Source organism: Rhinatrema bivittatum, chromosome 6, assembly GCF_901001135.1.
Source record: "Rhinatrema bivittatum chromosome 6, aRhiBiv1.1, whole genome shotgun sequence".
NCBI lineage: Eukaryota > Metazoa > Chordata > Amphibia > Gymnophiona > Rhinatrematidae > Rhinatrema > Rhinatrema bivittatum.
The window spans coordinates 111907356-111929930 of NC_042620.1; the positions used below are offsets into that span (position 1 = coordinate 111907356).

Here is a 22575-nt window from a genome sequence, read left to right on the forward strand (position 1 = left end):
ATGCCGGGCAGGAGGGCAAAAGCAACTTTTCACCGCCTTGCTCCACTCTGCCGCTTCCGATTTGGTGCGGACCCGCGTTTGCATGCTCTTTCTCTGCCGGTGCTGGGTCCCTTTAGTGACCGTGCAGGTCCAGCGCTTGTCTTCCCTGCCTCCTCGGATGCCGGGGCTCGGTCGGACTTTGGAAGGGCAGGAGTCAATGATTAACTGCCAGTGCACTGGAGCTGGGGGGGAAGGAGGGAGAGCTGCAGACGCTGAGCTCAGCACTGCGCCTCATTGGCATGCTACTGGCATTGTCTCTCTGTCTTGTTGCAAGCCCGTCTTCTCCTCCTTCCCACCCATGTGGCTGGCTTGCGGTTTGCTTTTGGTATCTGTATATTATAAAGCTGCGGAGTTTGTTATAAGTCTCTGATCATTCGGGTGAGGAGGAAGGGGGCAAGCATTGCCCCGAAGCCTCTAGTGCTACCAGCTGTAAGAGGCATAGCGCACTCGGGATCTCTCTGAAAGTTACATATGTTTAGATATATCGTCTTATAAGAGAGGCGTAAACCAGTGCCTGAGGGCCAGTGTTTGCATTTATGATGCTTCAAACACCTCCCTTCCTCCAAGGTCTTTCTCCTAGAAATGCTTAAAAGTCACATTAATACAAACCTTAAAAAATAAATGAACTGACAAACTTTTGTGAACAGCCTAAACCGCTCATGGTGATGGGGCTGGTGATAAAAAAAAAAGGGGGAGGGGGTTTTCTTGCACTACTTGGGCAAAAGCTGATTTCACCTTACAAGGGATGGTCACCTTGTAAGGGTAGACAAATGCCCACCCGCTGATTTGTCCTGCTAGGTCCCAGAGGCTGGGAAGGAGGACTGGAATTTGAACAGAATAGAGTGGCGAAAAGGTAGTGGGAGGGATCCCATTGAAATGAATGAGAAAGGAAACCCAGCAATTTCATGCTCTCTGAGGTGGCACATAGAGAGAGACTGCTATTAGCTTGGTCATTCCTAGGCAGGGCTAGATAACTTTTGTTTGTACCAGTAAGTCATATAACAGTTCTCAGACAAGATTTAATGCTGCTCTGATTCTCTTTAAAAGTATGTTATTGGGAAAACATCTGCAGTACTAGTGTCCTGCTGCCTTGATCTCATGGCAGTGATCTCACTTCAGCCCCCAAACTGCAGGGCACTGCTGATGTGGTACTTACTTACAGCCTTGCACAGATTCTTTTTTGTTTCTCCACCTCCAGCAACAGCTAATTCTTAGTCTGTGGTTTCTACTTTGCAACTCAGCAGCCTAGATTTAAAAGGGGACTCATGTCACCCACAAAAAGCAATTACCCAACTACTTAAATTATAATCATAGGAAGGTTACAATGAATTGCTCATATTTAAAATGTTACTTTTTTGAGCTTTAATTTCAGTAAATGTCTCTTTAACTTGCATATTAGCAAACTGTGTGCTGGGTTTCAATACAGAGTTCTAACCCACACCTTATTTACATCAGGTCCTCTGGGAGTAACAAGAAATAGATCAAATAAATGAAATCTACTTTAGGGATCTGCCAAGAATGTGTGACCCAGGCTGGCCACTGTTGAATCACTCACCTTTAAGCATTCAATCCCGCTCTACCTCACCCTTCTTTCAGCATTTACCTCCTCTCCCCCACTCTAAATCACTCCCAGTTCCCTGACTTGTGCTTCAGAGTGTCCCCTCCTTCCCCTCCACTGAATCCTGGGATTATAAAGGAGGTGCAAATGTGTCTGCTCCAGCTCATCCCCTTACTGCCTAGGAGGGGAGGCAGTGGAGGAAAGGAACTCCAAGAGAATAGAAATAGAAATGCATTTTCTTCTGTACTGTGCAAAATACGAAGATATCAGAAATGCACACTTCTCAAAAACAGAAAATCAGACTTCCCACAAAAGAATGAGCAAGGAAAACCATGTATAATCCTGAGAGAAATAGGAAAAAGCAACTCTAGCAGCAAAATATGAGCATCCTGCCACCTGGCCAGAACTTTAATGACCAGAGATTACACAGATCAGCACCAGGCAGGTTCTTCTGGCCTTGAACCACTCTCTCTAGCTTCCTTGAGCACCTGTCTCTTTCTCTCCTCCAAGCCCAGCACCAGTTGTCCCCACCCCTGAGCCCCTTCCTCTCTCTCTCTCAAGCCCAGGACCAGTTTCCCCTGCCTTGGTACCTTGGCCTACTCCCCACTGTCCAGCACCATTCAGCACATCCCACCCTGAACAGCTGTCTGCCCTCTGTGAAAAGAAAACTACTCACACTTGAGGGCCTACACAACAGTAGCAGGTGTCTTCTCTCCTCCTCCTCCTTGGCAGTGGCTGCGTTTTAAGGGGAGGTCTTACTGGTTCTCATGTGCCCCGATGGCTTTGGCTTGGCATGCCACCTCTTTCTTTTCCCTAGTGGGCGGGTAGCAGTGGCACTCAGGGGGATGCTGTGCACAGGCCTGCCTTTAAATAAGCTCCGTGCAACTCTCTCAGTTCTTGCTGCTCTGCAGATGGTATCCCTATCTTAATGGTGGATGCCAGGGTGGGGCTGCCTTTGGCCAAAAATATGTAAAATCACTAAGCTCTGTGGCCCACACATCCCATGGGTTACCACACAAAAAAAAGTTCTTGTCCATCAAAAATCCAGATGCCCATGGTGGTACTGGGCACAAAGAACCAACCTTTGGAAGCTGCAGAGGAACAGCCAGTATGTGTGAAGGGTGGGGGGGGGAAAAGATGAAAAATAAAACATTGGGAGAGGGGATGAGGAAGCCAAAACCCTGGCACGAGGGGGGGGGGGGAGATTTGGGGTTGCTCCCACATTCCCAAGGTATGACCCCCCCCCCCCCCCCCAAGTGGCTGTAAATAGTCGCTTTCTGGGCCTGCTCAGTCAGCACTATTGCTCCGCCTCCTGTCCCATGTCATTAGCTGCAATCAGCATATGAAGAGGACAATCTAAAATGTAGCCACAGAGTAGGTGGGATGGGGAGGGGCAGGATTACTCCATGCTGACACACACCAGAGCTCCCTGATCTTTCTAGGTATGTGAACTGCTGATTGGCTGTCTGCGCACCCTACAGCCTAGCACCCGGGAGCTCCCTCTGTATACCCCAGACATACAGTAGGATATTAGGATTCCTTGAGTAATGCAACAGCTTTCTTTGGGCTGTGGTGTTGCTCACTTTAGTACTTGGAAATTTCATTTGCTTTGGGGACACATTAGCCACCTGCTTCTGGGCTATAAGGAATGACAGAGGTTACACAGTGGTCTCTTGATGCAAACAGACTGATATGTTTCAGTGCAGGTAGAGCCTAGTTGATCTCTGTATTTTCTTATCCCAGGCTTTCTTGAATTCTGTTGCTGTTTTTACTTCCACTAGGAGGCTGTTCCACCATAGTCTCCGTGACAAAATATTTTCTGATGGTTCTCCAGAGTCTACCATGTGATTTCTTGCTCTTGCTTCTTCTTTTCTACTGAAAGTATCTGCATCTTGTGCATTGTTTATATCTGTAGATGTATTTGAATGTCTCTCTCATATTCCCCCTTTGCTCTCCTCTAGGGTGCATGTCATTGGGCTTTAAGTGCAGACTCATTGATAGCTCTTTTCTATATTATCTCTACTCATTCTATATGGAGGTTGCGCTTCCAGAATGGGACACAGTACTCCAGAAGAGGTCTTGCCAGTAACTTGTACAAAGGCATTATCTCTTATTTTTTCAGCTGGGTATAACTCTTCCTGTGCACCCTAGCATTCCTCTGGCTCTTTGCAGCCTGTAAGTCTTACAGTTGGAGAACGTCACAGTAGAGAAATCCCTTTGTTTAGAAATCAACAAATTGCAATCAGATTAACTACTGCAATTTTGGGGAATCATTTAAAAAAAACAAAAACAAGGAATGATAGTTTTGCCTCGCTTGGACTTCAGTCTAATGGATTGTGGGCAATTCGTTAAGTGTCTGTATATAAAGTTGCCCTGAATGTTTAATAAATTAAGTGACAGCAGGTCCTTCTTTTTCTTACTGAGGTTTAGTTTCACAACTTTTACCTGTTACAAAACAAACTTTAACTGTGAATTTTGAACGACCGTGTTTTGTGATATTTGGTAAGTTAGTGTAGTGCTGTAGCGAAGGGACACATTCTGTCTGCAAGCCCAACATTTTTTAACCTTGGACAAATAGTCCTGGTGGCTGAGCATTGTACCTGAATGTAATTTGCTTTGAAGTGTCTGAAAGGCGGAATATAAATCAGTTAAATAAAATGTGTGCAGGGAGGTGTGACGAGCAAAAGGAATGTTTAAGCTCTTTCAGAAGAAGGCTGAGCATGGACAGGGTTTTTATAGACTGAATAAAGCCGAGACCCCTGTTTTATTTATTTATTTTTTTTAATTACAGATTATGGGTTGCAAAAGTTATAAGTAGACTCTTGGACAGATATCAACCAGTTGGGTTAGTCTTCACAGCCTTCTAAGCTTCAATGTACAAGGATTTTCCTTTCTTTTCTTTTTTTTTTTTTTTACATACCAGTGACTGTGGAATGACTGAGATTTCAATATGTTTGCTTCCATCAACACTGGCAGAGATAAAGTGGGGGCTGGGAAGAGGCTTGACTTCCCAGTTTTACTACCAGGAGCCAGAAATCTTGTGTGTTGTGCATTACTTAAGCTGTAGACAATGGTTTTACAATTTTATCAACACTTCAGATGAACAGTTGCATCTGTATTAGACTTGACTTTTTTTTTTTAAATGTTGTAAGTAGAGCGGTTTTTATTCTGCTTGCTAATTATACATTCCTGATCGTTGCTGGCAAATAGTTCCACAGCTGAACACAACAAAAGTCTGTGACCCCAAAGCACTTCTAAGATGACCTCCTAGGACTACAGAAAGTAAGCATTGCCTCTCAAGGGCTCTGCTGGGGGTATGAAGGACCCGGCTATTCATATAGCATGACATCATTAAATGTAAAGCAAATGGCATGACTGGATTCTTAAAAACAATCAATTTGCCAGTTTTTCTGAGTCTTGTGTTATCTTAGTTTTCACTTTTTTCCACTGCTGCTTCAGTTAGATGTCAGAAAAATGCATTTGTTAATAGGTACAGACATATCTTTTTAAAAGCAAGTTTCTATGTGTAAGTAACCCTTATGTAACATGTGCAAGCAGTCAACACTGAGATGCAGTGAAGGTGAACCTGGATCTGCATGTCATTATCGCCCTATGCTAGTTTAGCGTGGAATGTGTGGCTTAGCATTAAAGCCTCTTTTAAGATGGACAGAAACCAAGTCTCAGTGGTGAACGTGAAAGAACATCATGTGTAAAGTCCTTTTGATACTACAAAAGTGTCTGACACAGTACTGCAAGATGGCTAACTACTACATATCCCAATTAGTTTTTTTTTTAATTCCATTTTTACATGGCTGAAGTTGGAGTGAAACTGGGACCCTGAGCACCCGGGAGAAGCATACTAACTGTTGCTTATTTTCTTTTGATATATTTTTATTTATTTATTTTATTTAAACAAGTTTATATACCATTTTACCAGTAAAACTAACTGACCAAAGTGGTTTACAATATCAAAGTAATATAAGCAAATCAGAAATAGTTAAAATTAAAATAAAAAATTGATTAGATAAAACTTAAAATAAAGTACGAATAAAAATACAGTACATTAGCCAATCATTAAAAATAATAGTGACAAAGCAGAAATTTGGCCATTACAGTTAAAAACTAAAAGAGCAGAAATAAATAAGAGCAAAACTATATAATTTAAATATATTTAACCTTATTTGCTTAACTAAAAGGTTCAAGATCCTTAAAAGCTTCCTGCTTTCCATAGCTTTCATGGGTATATGTACATGCTTGTATACTGTTCCCCCACCCTGGATGCTGATGTACAGAACTGTGTAAACTTATATTGTGACATAAAAGTCTTACAAGATGGTAAATGAGTCAATGGTAGATTTAGGTAGCAAGGCTTCTACTTACAAAATAAGATGGAAATAACCTTTAAAAAAAAAATTGTACATAGTCTTTAACTTTTCAGATGCACCCATCTTATAAATTTAAAATACATGGAATTTCCTTCAGAAATCAGAATTGAGCTGTCTTTTTATAGTAGATACTATCAGTATAGAAATGCTGATGAAACTGGAAAAAGGAATGATGATCACTATTGTGAAGGCACCATTTTCAGAGCGTGCACTGTAAGAAGGTGACCATAACTCTATATGTCTACCACTGTCAGAGGACACATTCAACTCTGGGTGGGTTGGAGGGTGGGTACATTGGTCTGCCTAGGGCGCTACTGACCCTGGGCAATACAGACACATGCCTTGTGATAATTTATTGAAAATCTTGTCTACTCTTGGCTTCCTGGATATGGATTATTAGTAGGTATTAGAAGTTGGATGGGAATGACTGGGCACTCTTTTTTTTTTATGCCATTATTGCTAGCTTTCTGTTATCCTTTGTATTCATCAGTACAGCACACAGGACAGATCACTGTCTGACTGCATTTGAAAAATATATTTATTTAAACATTTTATATACCGTCATTCCGTATTTAGATCACAACGGTTTATAAATAACATTCATAATACCAATATTAAAGAAAAACATTCATATAATAAAATAGTACACATCAACTAAAATCAACACATTACATGTCACCTTTAATCCCTCACACTTCCAACATATACATAACTTCAGATTCTCTCATCACTAATAATTCTGTTCTTAACTCTACAAATCATATACTCACTCTCTCTAAGTAAGCTTATATACATTTTTAAACAACCATGTTTTCAACTCTCATTTGAATCTCTTCATATCGGTTAAAGTATGTAACATCTCAGGCATTGAATTCCATAACTTAGGACCTACTATGGGAAATGCACCCTCTCTTACTTCATTTAAATGCGCACTCCACAGAGTAGGAACAACCAAAAAACATTGATTTTGAGATCTCAATATTCATTGCGGAGTATATAAATGCAACGCTGCACCGATCCAACCAGCATCATTTGAATGAATAATTAAAAAAATTAAAATGAGAACTTTAACTGAATTCTAAATTGCGCTGGTAACCAGTGCAGTGAAATTAAAATGGGCATTATATGATCAAATGTTTTGCACCCAAGAGTCTAGCCAAAGCATTTTGTAACAATTGTAAAGGTCTCTGTGTACAAACAGGAAGGCCAAGTAGTAAAGAATTACAGTAATCCAATTTGAAAAGATAAGAGTCTGCAATACTGTACGAAAGTTTTCGATGATTAAGGGGCAGATTTTAAATACTTGCGCAATCACGTACTTTTGTTCGCGCACCAGGCGCGAACAAAAGTACGCTGGATTTTATAAGATACGCTCGTAGCCGCGCGTATCTTATAAAATCCAGGGTCGGCGCGTGCAAGGGGGTGCACATTTGTGCAACCTGCGCGCGCCGAGCCCAGCGCGGCCTGCCTGTTCCCTCCGAGGCCGCTCCGATTTCGGAGCGGCCTCGGAGGGAACCTTTCTTCACCCACCCCTCCAGCCCTATCTAACCACCCCCCTACCTTTGTTGGCAAAGTTACGCCTGCTGAAAGCAGGCGTAACTTTGCGCGCGTTGGCCGGCAGCCCCGCTCCATCCTCCGATCCCGGGGGCTGGTCCGGAGGCCTCGACCACGCCCCCGGGCCGGCGCCATGCCACGCCCCCGAAATGCCGCGTCGTTTCAGGAACACCCCCGGACACGCCCCCGAAGCGCCGCGTCATTTCAGGAACACCCCCGGACACGCCCCTCCTTCCCCTTTTCGAAAGGCCCGGGACTTACGCGCGCCTGCGGCCTATGCAAAATAGGTGCACCGGCGCGCGTAAATCCAGAAGGATTTATGCGCGCGGGCCTTTTAAAATCTGCCCCTAAGGTTTTAATCGATATAACAAACGCAGTTTGGCATAGCCCATGTTAATTAACTGTTGCGCTTGGAGGTGGACCCTTGTCCTGGAGCAGTGGAGAAGTACTTCCTGGTCCCTACCAGGGAGCCGCTGCCCCCAGGGGGCGGAGCACAGGGAGAGACAGAGGCTAGGATGAGTTTAACCACTGGAAGCATGCAAGCGCCCCGGGTGGAGCCCATAGGGACCCAGGCCGCTTGGACTTAGGTGGGCCTCGCAGGGTCTCCCGGAGAGGTGGTAGAGTGGCATGCCCACGAGCAGCAAGGGAACACAGTCAGACTCTAGGCTGTAGGTCTGAAGGAGCAAGGAAGGCCAGTACAGCGTAGGCGATGACAAGGCGAAGGACAAAGCCAGAATCAGGAGACGTGGTCAATGGCAGCCAAGGCCAGAATCCGAGGATCAGTCCGAGGAGTAGTCAACAAAGCAGAGGTCAGGTTCCAGAGGTCAGACGAGGTCACAAGGCAGGCAGTGAACAGAATAGTCAAGGAGCAGGCCGAGGTCAGTACCAGAGAGACAGTCCGAGGGTACTACCTGGGGAGACACAGACAGACGCTGGAACAGTAGGATGCTGGAACAAGACTGTGAACGTGGAGACAAACTAGTACACTTACAGTGCCGACCCGATTGCCAAGGCAAGGAAGTGCAGGCAGGGACTTCCTTATATCGTACGTTCAATCAGGGCGCGCCTCGGAGCTAGGACCCGCCCCTGGCCCTACAAGAGGTCGGGCGTTCCGCGCGCACATAGCGGCGTGGCCAACACCACTGGGGACGCCGAACTCCGGTGTGAGGCCTGGTGCGCAGTGGAAGGCCTGGACACTGAGGCCTGGAGGAGCTCGCGGCTGCTGCTGGGGAGGTCGACCCGTGTCCTGCAGAGGAGTTAGTGAGGTGAGCCTGGTGCAGACAGGGTGCGCAACATTAACTTATGTTTTTTCATGGAAAGACTCTCATCTAGTTAAATACCTAAATTTCGTACTTGATCCAATAGAATAATATTAGAAATACCCACATTAAGAAGAGATGGTCTAACCATAGAAGGATTTCTATCTAACCAGATAATTTCAGTCTTACTAGAATTTAATGTAAGTTTGAGATATAACAGAACCTGCTGAATAACCTTCATGTAAATTGAAATCAGAGAAACAGTATGTTCAAGTGATTTTAGTAAAGGGAATATAAAATCGTACATCAGCATACAAATAGAATGAAATTCCTAAAACAGCCAACAATTTACATAAAAGAAGCATATAAATATTGAAAAGAGTGGCTGAGAGGAATGTACTTTGGGCACACCTGTTTCAAGCTGAAAAACATCAGAAAAATAATTGCCAAACTTAACCTGAAAAGATCACCAAGCTAAGAAGTCAAAATTTCTCATGTGCAGAGCAGATGACTTGGGTGAGAAATAGTTTCAGTTGTGAACAAAAGTATCTGGTTTAAGCTAAAATATCCAGACCATGAATATAAGAACTCAAAAAATGAAGAGACAATGTATTACAAAATTTAAAATGAGGGGCGTTGGATGAATCAGAATAAGAGAGCCACTATACTACCTTTTTCAACCTACTTTTTATCCAGATGAAGCAGATGTGACGCAGATAGAAATAACATCTTAGATTTATATATGTTTCATAATAAAAGCCATCGCCATCTTGTACTCTTCATCCAAAAGTCTGAGCATGAGCCAAATCCAGCTGTGTATTGTACTTTCTAACCTCACTGTAGCACAGGCTGCACAAGTCTGTTCCTTCTTGAGCACCTCAAAACTGGGCTTTGTCTTCAGGATAGTCAGAGTGGATACTACTTGGATATACTTGTTAACGTTTGACATTGCATATCTAGGCTACCCTGAAATCCATATCTTCAGTCTGTTCCGTCAGGTGTGGAATCTGGTAATTGCACATCGCTGAGAACCGACGTGGTTCATTGTAGGTCTGCTTACCAGTTATGAATTGTGACTGTTGGGTGATTTGGATGGAATTTTTCATTTGCTTTTGTTTTTCTTTTTGTTTAATGATAAGATGTAAGAGTTTTCGGTGACATATTAGAATGTTCCCTAGTGGTTCAGATTTGCATGCAGGGTCATGAGGAGATAATGAAAGATGGAAGTTGTGAATGGGTATAGTTAGAAACGTGTTAATTTATATTCCCATAAACTTCAGGAAGGAAGGTTGTTGCCTAAACATTTTTGAATGTTGAAAACTGTAAAATAAGTTCCCGTCTTCTTATTTCTAGTGAGCTCATGCCTTTTCATTGGTAACTCAGGCTGTTACATTCAGATTTCCTGGTCCTCAGGCATTAACCCTCTAAGGGCCTGATTTGCTAAGGCTTTTCTCCCATTCTGTCTCTTATGGGGAAAAATGCTTAGTAAATGAGGCCCTACGTTTGTAGCTGAGGTAATAGAGGGTGAAATGACTTGTCTAAGGTTTCAAGGAGTATCAGCAGCGTTTGTATCCATTGGTTCATAGCCTGCCACTCTATCCGCCAGGCCACTCCTCCACTCTCGTAAAACACTGAAAATCTGAAGAAATGCTTTATAAAAGTTGTGGGAAATTCCCTTCTTCTCTTTTGAGAATTTAAAAATACTTTTTTACCTTGTCCTGATGGACAGAAGAATGACTATGAGAGAAATGCAGAAATAACTCTTGTTATAGGCATAAAATTTCAGACATGTCAGATCTAAAGGGCAGTATATGATCTTAAGGTGGCCAAACAGGTAGATAAAGTGACAGTAAACAATAGAAAGATGATTGGCTGCATAGGAAGAGGAATGGTCAGCAGCAAAAAAGGTGATATTGTCCTTGTATAGGTCCTCGCGTGGAATACTGGGTACAGTTCTGGAGCCTGCACCTTCAAAAGGATATTTATCAATTGGAGTCGGTCCAGAGGGTGGCTATTAAAATGGTCGGTAGTATTCATTCTAAAGCATATGGGGATAGACTTAAAGATCTAAACATGTATACCCTAGAGGAAAGCCAAGATAGGGGAGATATGTTAGAGACATTAAAATATCAGTTTTCCATGCACAGGAGGTGAGCTTTTATGAATGGAAAGGAGGCTCTAGAATGAGGGAGCATGAGATGACGTTGAAAGGGGGTAGATTCAGGAATAATCTTGGGCAACATTTTTTTCACAAAGAGGGTGGTGGATGTCTGGAACAGCCTCCCAGTGCAAGTGGTGGAGACAAAAACAGTATCTGAATTTAAGAAAGCATGGGATAAATACAGGGGATCTCTAAGGAAGTGATGAGAATCATAATGCTAAATTAATTGGAGAGATGGGCAGAGACTGGATGGGCCATAGGATCTTTTTCTGCTGTCATATTTCTCTTTCTCTTTGTTTCTATTTCTTGTTCTTTGGGTTGCTACTATAGACCATCTGTCTCAGTGCTTCTAACAGTGGCAGCTCCTAGTAGATAATGTAGTAGCTAACTTGGAATGCATGATGTATATTGAAACATTTAATCTGAAGTATAACTAAAATATCAATTAACCTTAGTAGCAAATAAAGCTGCACTAAATTGAGAGAGCTTGTGTTTGATCACTAGCAGTTTTGAGTAAAAGAAAAGCTTAGAAACATCCCCTTTTTTGTCTTGAAGCTTTTTAATTCAGGTTCAGATGTTAGTAATACCACTTGATGAGAAGGTATTTTCTAAGAACACCTGTAATGCAAGGCCCCCTGTCTGCAGGTGGGAGAGGGAATAAGCTATGGGATGTGCCTCGAGAGGCATCATGAACAGTTGTGAACCATGGAGCTATGCAAGGGGCTTCAGCAGAAACGGATAATGATATCATGTTTCATAAAGGTCATTGTTGAAATCCATACCAGTGCCACCTGATAGAAGGGAGACAAAGAATTTTGGATCTTTAAAAATCCAGATCATGTATCATAGATTAGAATTCAATTTTAGAATGGTGTTTCTCAAATGTGGCTATCAACATACTTTCTTGTGGCGTTAATTTCTGCCAGTGCCGGGGAAGTGCACAGAAAAGCAGTAAAAACTGCTTTTCTGTGCACCCTCCAACTTAATATCATGGCGATATTAAGTCGGGGGCCCCAAAAGTTAAAGTAAAAAATAAAATTAAAAAAAAATTAAAATGGGCTCGCGGGTTGAAAACCGGACGCTCAATTTTGCCGGCGTCCGGTTTCTGAACCCGTGGCTGTCAGCGGGCTCGAGAACCGACGCCGGCAAAATTGAGCGTTGGCTGTCAAACCTGCTGACAGCCGCAGCTCCTGTCCAAAAAGAGGCGCTAGGGACGCGCTAGTGTCCCTAGCACCTCTTTTTGCCACAGACCCTAATTTAAATAAATTTACTGTATCGCGCGCACAGGAGAGCGGGCGCTTGCCTGCTCTCCTGCGATTTTTTTACTGTATTGGCACGTTAGATTGTAAGCCCTCTGGGGATAGGGAAATCCCTCCAGTACCTAAATGTAACCCGCTTTGAAGTACTGGAAAAAAGTGCAAAAAGTAGAGTATAAATCTAAATATTCACAGGCTGTGCAGGGAGCCTGCGCATCGGTTAGTGTGGGTTTTTTAGCACCTGGGTCAGGTCAGGAGTTAAGTTAAAGTGCGTGTCTGGAGACTGGTCTGGAGTAATCCTGGATCACCTTTACACTTTCCGGATGTTTGAACATTTTTGCGGGTTGGCTGTAGAAATGTCTGCTGCATTCCAGGGTCTGCCGGCATCTGCTGGTACAGCTGCCACGTGGTCAGAGATGGGACACGAAGGGCTTAGACACTACTCTACCCACCTTCAGTTCCACTCCTGAACCACTAACACCTTCACAGTTTTATTAAAGGGGAAGGTTTTTTCCCTGAGAATCATTCACGGGCCACCACATTAATGTGGGTTTCTGCGCGGTTTATTACATAGGGCCATGAAAATGCATTTTTGCTTGGGTTTCACTTTTGCACGGATTTTCTGAGCTCATCTCGTTTATTTACGGGTCCTTTATTACATCCCATGGAGGCGCCTGCTTTTGTTGTGCATATTAAAAAAAAAAGCACACTGACAACCAGCACCGATTTCACCACGACCCCTTAGTGATTTGCTTTTCTTTCGTTAAAGCCTACTCTCAGTATTTCACTGAGAAATTGACCTTCACAACCTTGATTTAAACACAAAATACAATTAAAATATTTCTCACAGGCCATGCAAAGAGTAATTTTCTACACCTTTCCTATGTGCGAGCATGTGTATGCACATGAAACCTTTCAGAATATTTTCCAGCTTCCATGTGTGTAAAGGAATGCGTACATTGTAATGGCAGGTATGTTTGCCTAGTGCGAAAAGTACATGCAGCTTCTATCTACCCTGTGTTGGGGAAAAGATCAGGAGAGTGTCTGTATGTGCTTAAATGTCTTTTTCTTCCTATCATTTTGTATATGCCTTTTCGCTAGCAGACAAATTAATGTGCAGCATACTGTTACGAAACTAGGGTCTTGTAAAAGAAGCTGCAGATTTGTGTCCTGGCCAGTCAGAACTTGCAAAAGTTGATTGCAGCCGTCTTCCAGACCCTGAACTAAGTAAGACATGTGTGTGTGTAGAGAGATCAGACACATATCTTGACTGGAGAAGCTATGGCATTACAGCTGCTAGTCTAGTTTTATGTTTGTATGTAAGAATCACTTCTCATTCTTCTGCAGTGGTTCAGGAATAATGAATCTTCTAAAGGTCACACAGATGGTGAAATGAAGCCAAGCAAGCAGAGTAACTACTCAAAAGTGAAACCCAAAAAAGAATAGTGGGCTAATGCAATATAGCCTCACATGCTGTGAGAATTTTTGCTGAACTAGAAGAATGGGGGAAATGAGTCTGATTTTATTATTTAAAGGCCAGTTTTTAGACTGCTAATCGCTGATAGGTACTGCCTAGTATTATCATGTGCCAAATCAGCCCTGCTGGAGAATCATTCTAAAGCTTAGTCGAGTAGGGGTGCTCTTATGGAAAAGCGGAGAATTCAAAATGAAACCAGATCTCCCAGTCCTGTAATTGCCAATCACTTCTACAGTATCACTCTAATGTTTTCCATTGTCTCTTCAAGCACAACTGTCTTGTTTGGGGATTTTTTTTTTTAAAGACCTGATGAAGATTCTTTATGAACTGAAGGGTGGTTCTGTTTTGGTAAATGATGGAATAATTTAAGAAATTTGTAAACACTTGGTTTCTTTTGACAGTGGAATGTGTGTGTATGTATATATATATCTAATTTTGAAATTTATTGAATGGGTTTCTCATTCTGCTACTATAACTCTTTGCCTGTGACTTTGGTAATAAGGGTGTGCTGCCTTTTTTTTTTAATAGAAAATTGTTTACTGTAGGCTATAGTTTTTTTTCTAAGTTTTATTGATCTTCCACTGTAAGTGTAAGGTTGAACCTTGTGATTAGAAGCAAGTTACACACAAAATAACTAGTTTTTCTAACTGATGTTAAAATTCTGCATTGATTTTAGTATTAAAATCAAACTGTCTTTAACTTGTATGTTTATGCAGAAAGGCTCTGATCTGCTCTGTTGTAACTGGTGATTATGGGTCCTTGAAAGAAAGCCCACACCTTCAGTGCCAAATTTATTATTTGGGAGTAATTCTGGAGAATAATTCTAAAGATTTAGTTGGGTGGGGTGCTGTTGTGAAAAAGCAGAGAATTATTTGGGAGTAATGCTTGATAAAGATCTAAATATAGAAGAGCATTATCCAATTATTTCATTTACAGATCATCCATCAGCAGTGTCCTTTTTTAAATTAATCCAGCCAGCATCCATTAGCACAGGCATTACTTTTTATCAAGACTGGACTGTTATAGTCTTTACAAGGTTTGTTCTTAAAGACTCTTAGAAAACTGTAGTTGATTCAGAATGCTGCAGTCAGGGTAGTGACAGAGTAAGTATGGGAAGCATATCAGCCTTGTATTAAAAGTCCCTCCATTGGCTTCTGATTAAAGTCTCAAGCACAATTTAAAGTCTTAATCCTTACTTTTAAACTGCTTATGGATCAGGGACCGAGATATCTTCAGGAACAGCTAAATAGATACGCCCTGGGGAGGATATTGAGATCTGCTAAAAACGTATGTCCGGAAGTCCCTCCAATGAGAGAAACAAGGATGGTAAGGACCAGGAACAGAGAGCATTCTCTGGAGTTGCAATACAATTGTGGATTTGTCTGTCTGAAGAATTGCAGTTGATAAGGAATTATGAACTCTTCAAACAGGGTCATGAGACCTGGTGGTTAGGCCTGGCTTACCCAGAATAAGAGATGCAGATAAAGAGATGATCTGTTTGGGGGTGATAAATGCTTTTTAGGATGGTGGTATACATGAAATAAGTTCAGTACATTAGCAAATGAAATGAATTTGGAACTTAATTTGGGGCAACTAAAGTAAGAGGATGGCGAAGAAGAAAATTAGGTATAGGGTTAACAAAATTTGTGTTTGATTTTTATTCAGTGAGCAGGGTGGGTATCTGGGTATAGATGGATGAGGGCTGGAGGGGAGTGTAATGATACAATGTAAAGTGTGTAACAAATGCTTGTCATTATTACTCAAATGGAATACACTCTCTTCAAACTTGTAGTTTTGGATCTTCTTACTAATTTGTAGTTACTTGTAGTTTGTATTCATCTGTTTGTCTATAAGAACATAAGAGCATGCCATACTGGGTCAGACCAAGGGTCCATCAAGCCCAGCATCCTGTTTCCAACAGTGGCCAATTCAGGCCATAAGAACCTGGCAAGTACCCAAAAACTAAGTCTATTCCATGTTACCATTGCTAATGGCAGTGGCTATTCTCTAAGTGAACTTAATAGCAGGTAATGGACTTCTCCTCCAAGAACTTATCCAATCCTTTTTTAAACACAGCTATACTAACTGCACGAACCATATCCTCTGGCAACAAATTCCAGAGTTTAATTGTGCATTGAGTAAAAAAGAACTTTCTCTGATTAGTTTTAAATGTGCCCCATGCTAACTTCATGGAGTGCCCCCTAGTCTTTCTACTATCCGAAAGAGTAAATAACTGATTCACATCTACCCATTCTAGACCTCTCATGATTTTAAACACCTCTATCATATCCCCCCTCAGCAGTCTCTTCTCCAAGCTGAAAAGTCCTAACCTCTTTAGTCTCTCCTCATAGGGGAGCTGTTCCATTCCCCTTATCATTTTGGTAGACCACCTCCATCGCAATTATATCTTTTTTTGAGATGCGGCGACCAGAATTGTACACAGTATTCAAGGTGCGGTCTCACCATGGAACGATACAGAGGCATTATGACATTTTCCGTTTTATTCACCATTCCCTTTCTAATAATTCCCAACATTCTGTTTGCTTTTTTGACTGCCGCAGCACACTGAACCGATGATTTCAATGTGTTATCCACTATGACGCCTAGATCTTTCTTGGGTTGTAGCACCTAATATGGAACCTAACATTGTGTAACTATAGCATGGGTTATTTTTTCCCTATATGCATCACCTTGCACTTATCCACATTAAATTTCATCTGCCATTTTGATGCCCAATTTTCCAGTCTCACAAGGTCTTCCTGCAATTTATCACAATCCGCTTGTGATTTAACTACTCTGAACAATTTTGTATCATCTGCAAATTTGATTGTCACTTGTCATATTTCTTTCCAGATCATTTATAAATATATTGAAAAGTTATATGCAGTTCCTTCTCTTGTACTGTTTAATTCCAGCTCTCGAGGATCACTCAACCAATTTTTTCTCAGGATACTCAAATTTTATGCAAATATAGTTGCATGCATGAAATATTTCATGCATGTTCACTGTGGATATCTTGAAAATAGGACTGGTGGGACATCCTTGAGGATAGGGCTTTGTTGAGAGATTCTAGAATACTTATGTGCTAAGAAAGGGTTATTTGATGTAATTGGATGACTCCCAATATAAAGAACTTTTTCCTTCCGAATTCTGTGAATTTTTCTTTTGAATGTATAAAAGATTTTTCCAGCTCATGATTTTTTTTTCAATTGCTGCAGTCTGATTTAATTCCAGAGTAAAGTTGTTTGTTCCTTGGATCAGCATGGGCTGGGGATGCTGTGGAGGAAGCATTTACAGCTCCTGGGTTGATGGAGTCTGTCATTGCATAAAGGTGACTCCTAGTGGCTGAATGTAGGGACCATAATTAGAGTTCCAGAAGGAGTCCCAGTGTATGGCCCTCTAGTGCAGCGATTCTCAACCAGTGTGTCACTAAGCACCGGCAGAAGTGTTGCGTGCTACTGGTCTCCTGCTGCTCTTCCTCCTCTTTCTTCACTGAGCAAGAAGCAAACTATCTTCCACTGGGCTATCACCTCGTTCAAACTCAGATGGGAATGACAGCAGTGTTAGTGGAGGTTGGCAACTGCAGCTGGCCTTTTCTTCTTCCTGCCTCTGCCCCCTTGGCCCAGAACAGGAAGTGATGAGCAGTGGGGTGCGCAGGAAGAAAGACCCATGCTGCATGGAAACGTAGTGGCGGCAGCACTGGCCCTGAGCAGTAGAGTGGGCCCAGAGCAAAATCTGAAGCAGCTGGCAATCAGCAAAGGAGACAGCAGCATTAGCCTCCTGAGGTCGATGGGATTTTTCTTTCTTGGCCTATGGGGGCTGGAATAGGAGGCTGCTGCAGCTACCATTTGTTCTCTTTGGGGGGGGGGGCAGGAAGTGAGAGAGCCAGCCTGTGTGTGTGATTGAGATTGTGTATGTGTAACTGTGATTGAGAGCCTATGTGTGAGAGCATGTATTTGATTGAGAGCATGAGTGCATGTGTGTGAGAGAAACTGGTCAGAGAGGTGTGATGTGTATATGAGAGACAATGAAAATGTCTGGTCAGGAAGGTGACTGGAGTGTATGTGAGAGACTTGTCAGGGAAGTGACGTGTGAGAGAGAGAGCATGGAAGTGAGAAACCTGTGTATGTGAAAGAGCTTGGGAGTAAGAAACCTGTATATGTGAGAGAGCATGGGAGTGGGAAGCCTATGTGTGTATGCATGAGAGAGACTGGTTGGTGAGGTGACTGGTGTGTGTGAGAGAGTGATTATGGGAATGAGAAGCCTGTGCATGTGGAGGGAGTGGGAAGCCTGTGTGTGCATGAGAGAGAGAGACTGTTTGGGAAGGTGACTGGTGTGTGTGTGTAAGAGAAAGATTGGTCAGGAGATGACTGGTGTGTGAGACAGAAACTGGTCATGGTGGTGTGACTGGTATGTGTGAGAGACAGAGACTGGTCGTGGGCCCTAAGGAAGAGACCATGAGTACAGAGCTTCAGCCACTATTGCTTCTTCTGGTGTGTTACTGGCCTGCATGGAAGAGAAGTAGGAGAACTGCTGGAGGGGGTAAGTGAAGGTGGCTTAAGTTTATTTTTCTTGATTTGACTGCCATTTTAATTATTGAATATTATGTGATTTCTGCTGTTTTGAAATATTTTATTGGTGTTTGGAGAATTTTTAATTTTTATGAGTTTTTAATTGTTGGATATTCTGTTCATACTGTTTTTAAAACATTTATTCTGTTTATTAGTATAGTTTTACAACTATTTCTGTGTGGGGATCTATAGCTGCTTGGCAAATTCTGTTTTTCCTAATAGGAGGTGTATTGGTGTTTAGGGCCTGATTTACTATTTGTGGTGTTGCCTTTTCATAGGTAGGGTTGGTACTGTTTGAGTGTATTCCATAATACAGGTGTAACTGTGTGTGGGTTAGTTTATGTGCATTACTGCAGATCCTGGGAGTATGTTAGATCGGTTCTGTGTGTGACCGAGGTGAGGTATTTTACTAACATGTAAGCATCTGTATCAGTCTTATTTGTGTTTTCTCAAGAGGATATGCATTGGTGGTAAACTGCTGTCTTTTCATAAGTAAAGCTATTGAGCCTGGCAGTAGGAGTTTGTGTTGCTGTTACTGAGATGACACCAGAACCAGAATATCTTGTATAGGATGAGTTGTACAGGGAATGTTGTAATTCTGATTTACATCCAGGGGGTTCAGGGTCAGGGGGGTTCCTGTGGATGCAAACTGTACTTTTACATGTAGCCCCATGATGGCCAAGTGTTCAGTGTCATGCATGTCAGGTGTGTCCTGGTTGAAAAAAGGTTGAGAACCACTGCTCTAGCGGACAGCTGTCAGTGTGACAACTAAGAGCTAAGAGGGTTTATAAAACAAGGGAAAATATCCACCAGCACTATAGTTGCAAATAAAGGCTTACACTCTTTTTTTCAAAGAAATACCCCTACTAAGAGAAATAAGGGTCTGGAACATCTTAAAACATTCTCTGGCTTCATGCTTACAAGAAATTCACTAGAAATACATCTGAAACAGACTAGAGGTTCTCTCTCTCTCTCTCTCTCTCATGTATTTTTCTTCTGCTCAGGCTAAGAAAAGAAAGAGAGGGTTTCTTATTTACACTTAGACATATATTTCAGATGTGCAGTGTTGATGAGCTGCTGTCATTTCGGTTCCAGGGGCCAAGGTACACCCCAGTTCATGTTTATGTTCTTAATGTGAGGGGGGTGGGCTTTCTTTTAAGAGTATATTATTTCCTAAAATTGCCTCCTTTAAAAAAACATAAAATAAAGTGATGCTGATTCAGTGAGAACAGCAAGAATGAAATTCTGGACAAGCTTAGCATGGCAGGGTTGATAATAACTTTGTCCCTGACCCTCAGATTCTTACCAAGTTTGTTAGACACCTGGGCTCCATGTAATAAGGAAGCTAGAGACTGTACAGAACTTTTCTTGTAGGCTTGGGAGTTTCTGATAATCGCTAGTATAGGTTCAGCTAAGTCTGGTCAATCTAGTTAGGAAAACTAAGCTTTGGAGATCTGATGTGGTAATGCATATCCCAAAGATGATAATCCTAGTAAAGGAAAAATGGTAAGACTGTGTAATCACAAATGATGATCAAGATGTATCCAGGGCAGTAATGAGAGGTGCTGATTTCTGTTTCAGCCCATAGAGAAAAGGAAACTGCTGAAGCTTCTGAAATTATTTCAGGAAATTAGATCCCTTGAGTTATTATGTAAAAAAAAAATGGTAGTAAAAAGACCCTTATTAAACTGAACAAAGCTGAAGCAAAAATATAGCGTATAGGCCTACAATTTAACTAAATATAGTCATCAGAATTCTTGCTAAAATGGTGGTTTTCAAATTAAAGTCCATTATTGGTAATGTGATCAGATTTGGCTCTATTGTGTTTAGGTGGACTCTGCTGATAGCATTCAGAGATCATTACCTTACCTAAGTAAAATCATTGGAAAAAGCCATGTCTCTCAGTTGATGGATTTTTTTGATAGCAATTGATGCTCTAGATTGGCATCAATCCAGGTTTCAGGCCAAATTTCAGTAGCAAAACTGTTTTGGTTAGCCTGGTTGATTTGACCTTATGTCTTTGATAAGGTCAGGCAGTACTGTTTGCACTGCTCAGTTTATCTGTGGCATTTGAAATTGACTACTCTACCTTGGTTGCCTTTCAAACTTATGTATAGAGGGTGTAGTTCTATAATGGTTCTCATTATTCTTACAACATTGATTTTTGGCCGTATCTGTTGAAATGGCCCTCTCCCAGTCGCATGCTTTATTATATGGAGTATCTCAGGGCTGCATGCTTTTACTGACCTTATTCAACATCTACATATCTCCACAGGCTAAAATTATAGCAGAGTATCATATCATCTATTATAACTATGCAGATGTCTAGTTATACTGGTCACCTTTGGTATAGATCATGGAAATGCAGTAGCCAATCTGAACACTTATCTGGATTTCTTTTTGGTGCTACATAATAAGTTAAATCCGTTAAAAACAGAGCTGCTGTGGGTGGGCAGGAAAGAGTTTAGTCTTAAGTCCATCTCCCCATCAGTGTACTCCCATCAGTGGCCAAGTCCACAACTTGGGCATTATGCTAAACTCTAGACTTGTTTTTGAAGCCCAGACTTCAACTGTGGCAAAGTCTATATTCTATCATCTCCACCAACTTTATCATCTTATGTATTTGACTATTCTGCCTTAGCCATACTGTTCAAGCATTTGTAATAACACTTGGAAAGTTCTTTCTGAGTGAATGTTTTCTTTTTTTCTTTAGGGTTTTTTTGTGTTCTAATGTTCTTATATTTGTTACTTTAGGGGTTCATTTTTTCTGGGCGTTACTATTAGTGTACATTTTGATTACTCTACTGATTTTTATTTTGTAGCAATGTGCTGAATTGCTGTTTTTTAATTTAGCAACTTAAATATGTATGTTTTCTGTACAGATTGTTTGACATTGTGTTAAACTGTAACTTGTTTTCTTATGGAAAAATGTGAAATAAGACTATGATGATCAGTTAATGTAAATCACACTGTAAGCTGAGGCTTTACCTATTATGACAATTTTATTAGATGCAGAAAGTTTGTGACTATTTGGAATAGAGTTGCATGTTTTTGGTTCTTAAATTTACATTTTGGTCCAAAAATTAGAAAAGTAGTCTCTGTACTTTTTATAATGGCTCCCTCTCTGTCTTTAATCAATTAGCTTTAAAATAGAAGAAAAATCTTGATCAGGTTACCCTTTTTCTTTGCTTTAAGCTGTTGACCCACCAACAAAACTAAAAGATCACCAAGACTTCAATGGAATTTCAATTAAATCAGCTCCCTTGTTATGCAAATGATGTTGCTGCACATTTCAGCCATTTCATGACACTTGATATTTATTTTTTGACTAAGCTTTGGGTCTAAAGTAAACTTACAAAAATAATTAGAATTATATTAGGACACTTTTAGCCCCTGTTGCTTAAGGCAGTGTTCCCCAACCCTGTCCTGGGGCACACTTATTAATATAACTATAATAAAGATGAATGAAATAGATTTGAAGCACTTGGTCTCCAGCGTATGCTGATCTATCTCGTGCATCTTCTTTGTGGCTGTCTTGAAAACCCAACTGACTAGGTGTGCCTCTATTTTTGATTTGGGGGAAGCATTGCCTTAGGACCCTCGGTACCATTTGACAGTTTAGGTGTGCAAATTGGATTGCACACAGAAAAACCTTTATTGTCCTGAATCCCCCAAAATTTGTGTAAAAGATTTGTAGTCCTAGAATGTCTGTCTGGGCTGGTGGGAACGCATCTCTGAGGTCAAGATCAACATTTCATGTTGACTACTTTTTTATTTGCTCACAGAGCTTTCTCCTCAAGATCCCTAACTCCTTGCTTTGAGCAAGTAGGAAAGTTCTTAACGATATATGGCAAGATATTCTAGATTGAGGGGAATCTGCTTACCTGATGTAATGTTTGGTTTTCAAATAAATAAAATTAACCTATCCTTAAAATGCAATGAAAATGGGGATAGTGGGGAAAAAAGTTTAATGAGAGACAAAAAATTTTGTTTTGAGGGTCATTTTCCAAGGAGTTACCATGGGAGATAATTCTGCTAACAGCCATTAACGTGATTTGCGAATGCAATTTTTTAATTTTGTATTCAGGGGGTGGAGTATATGTGCTGCAAAACAGCTGCAGTGTTAGTGTGGCTCCTAATGCAGCCAATAGCTACACCTCTTTCATTTGTGGTACATTGTGTGCTAGAGGCCAGTAAAGGTTGAGAGAGAGAGAGGCTATAGTGCCTCTTCCCTAGACAGGTATTTGTATCCCTATGGGAGGCCCACCTAGTAACTCGAGGTGGGGATTAGGTATGAGTGTAGGGGGTTGGGGGC

At 41.5% G+C, this 22575-nt stretch overlaps 1 protein-coding gene across 2 annotated transcripts in view; it reads left to right on the plus strand.

Moving 5' to 3' along the window:
• ITGA6 (integrin subunit alpha 6) overlaps positions 1-22575 on the plus strand; it is a 135535-nt gene that overhangs the window by 438 nt on the left and 112522 nt on the right. The gene's annotated exons all lie outside the window — the stretch shown is intronic.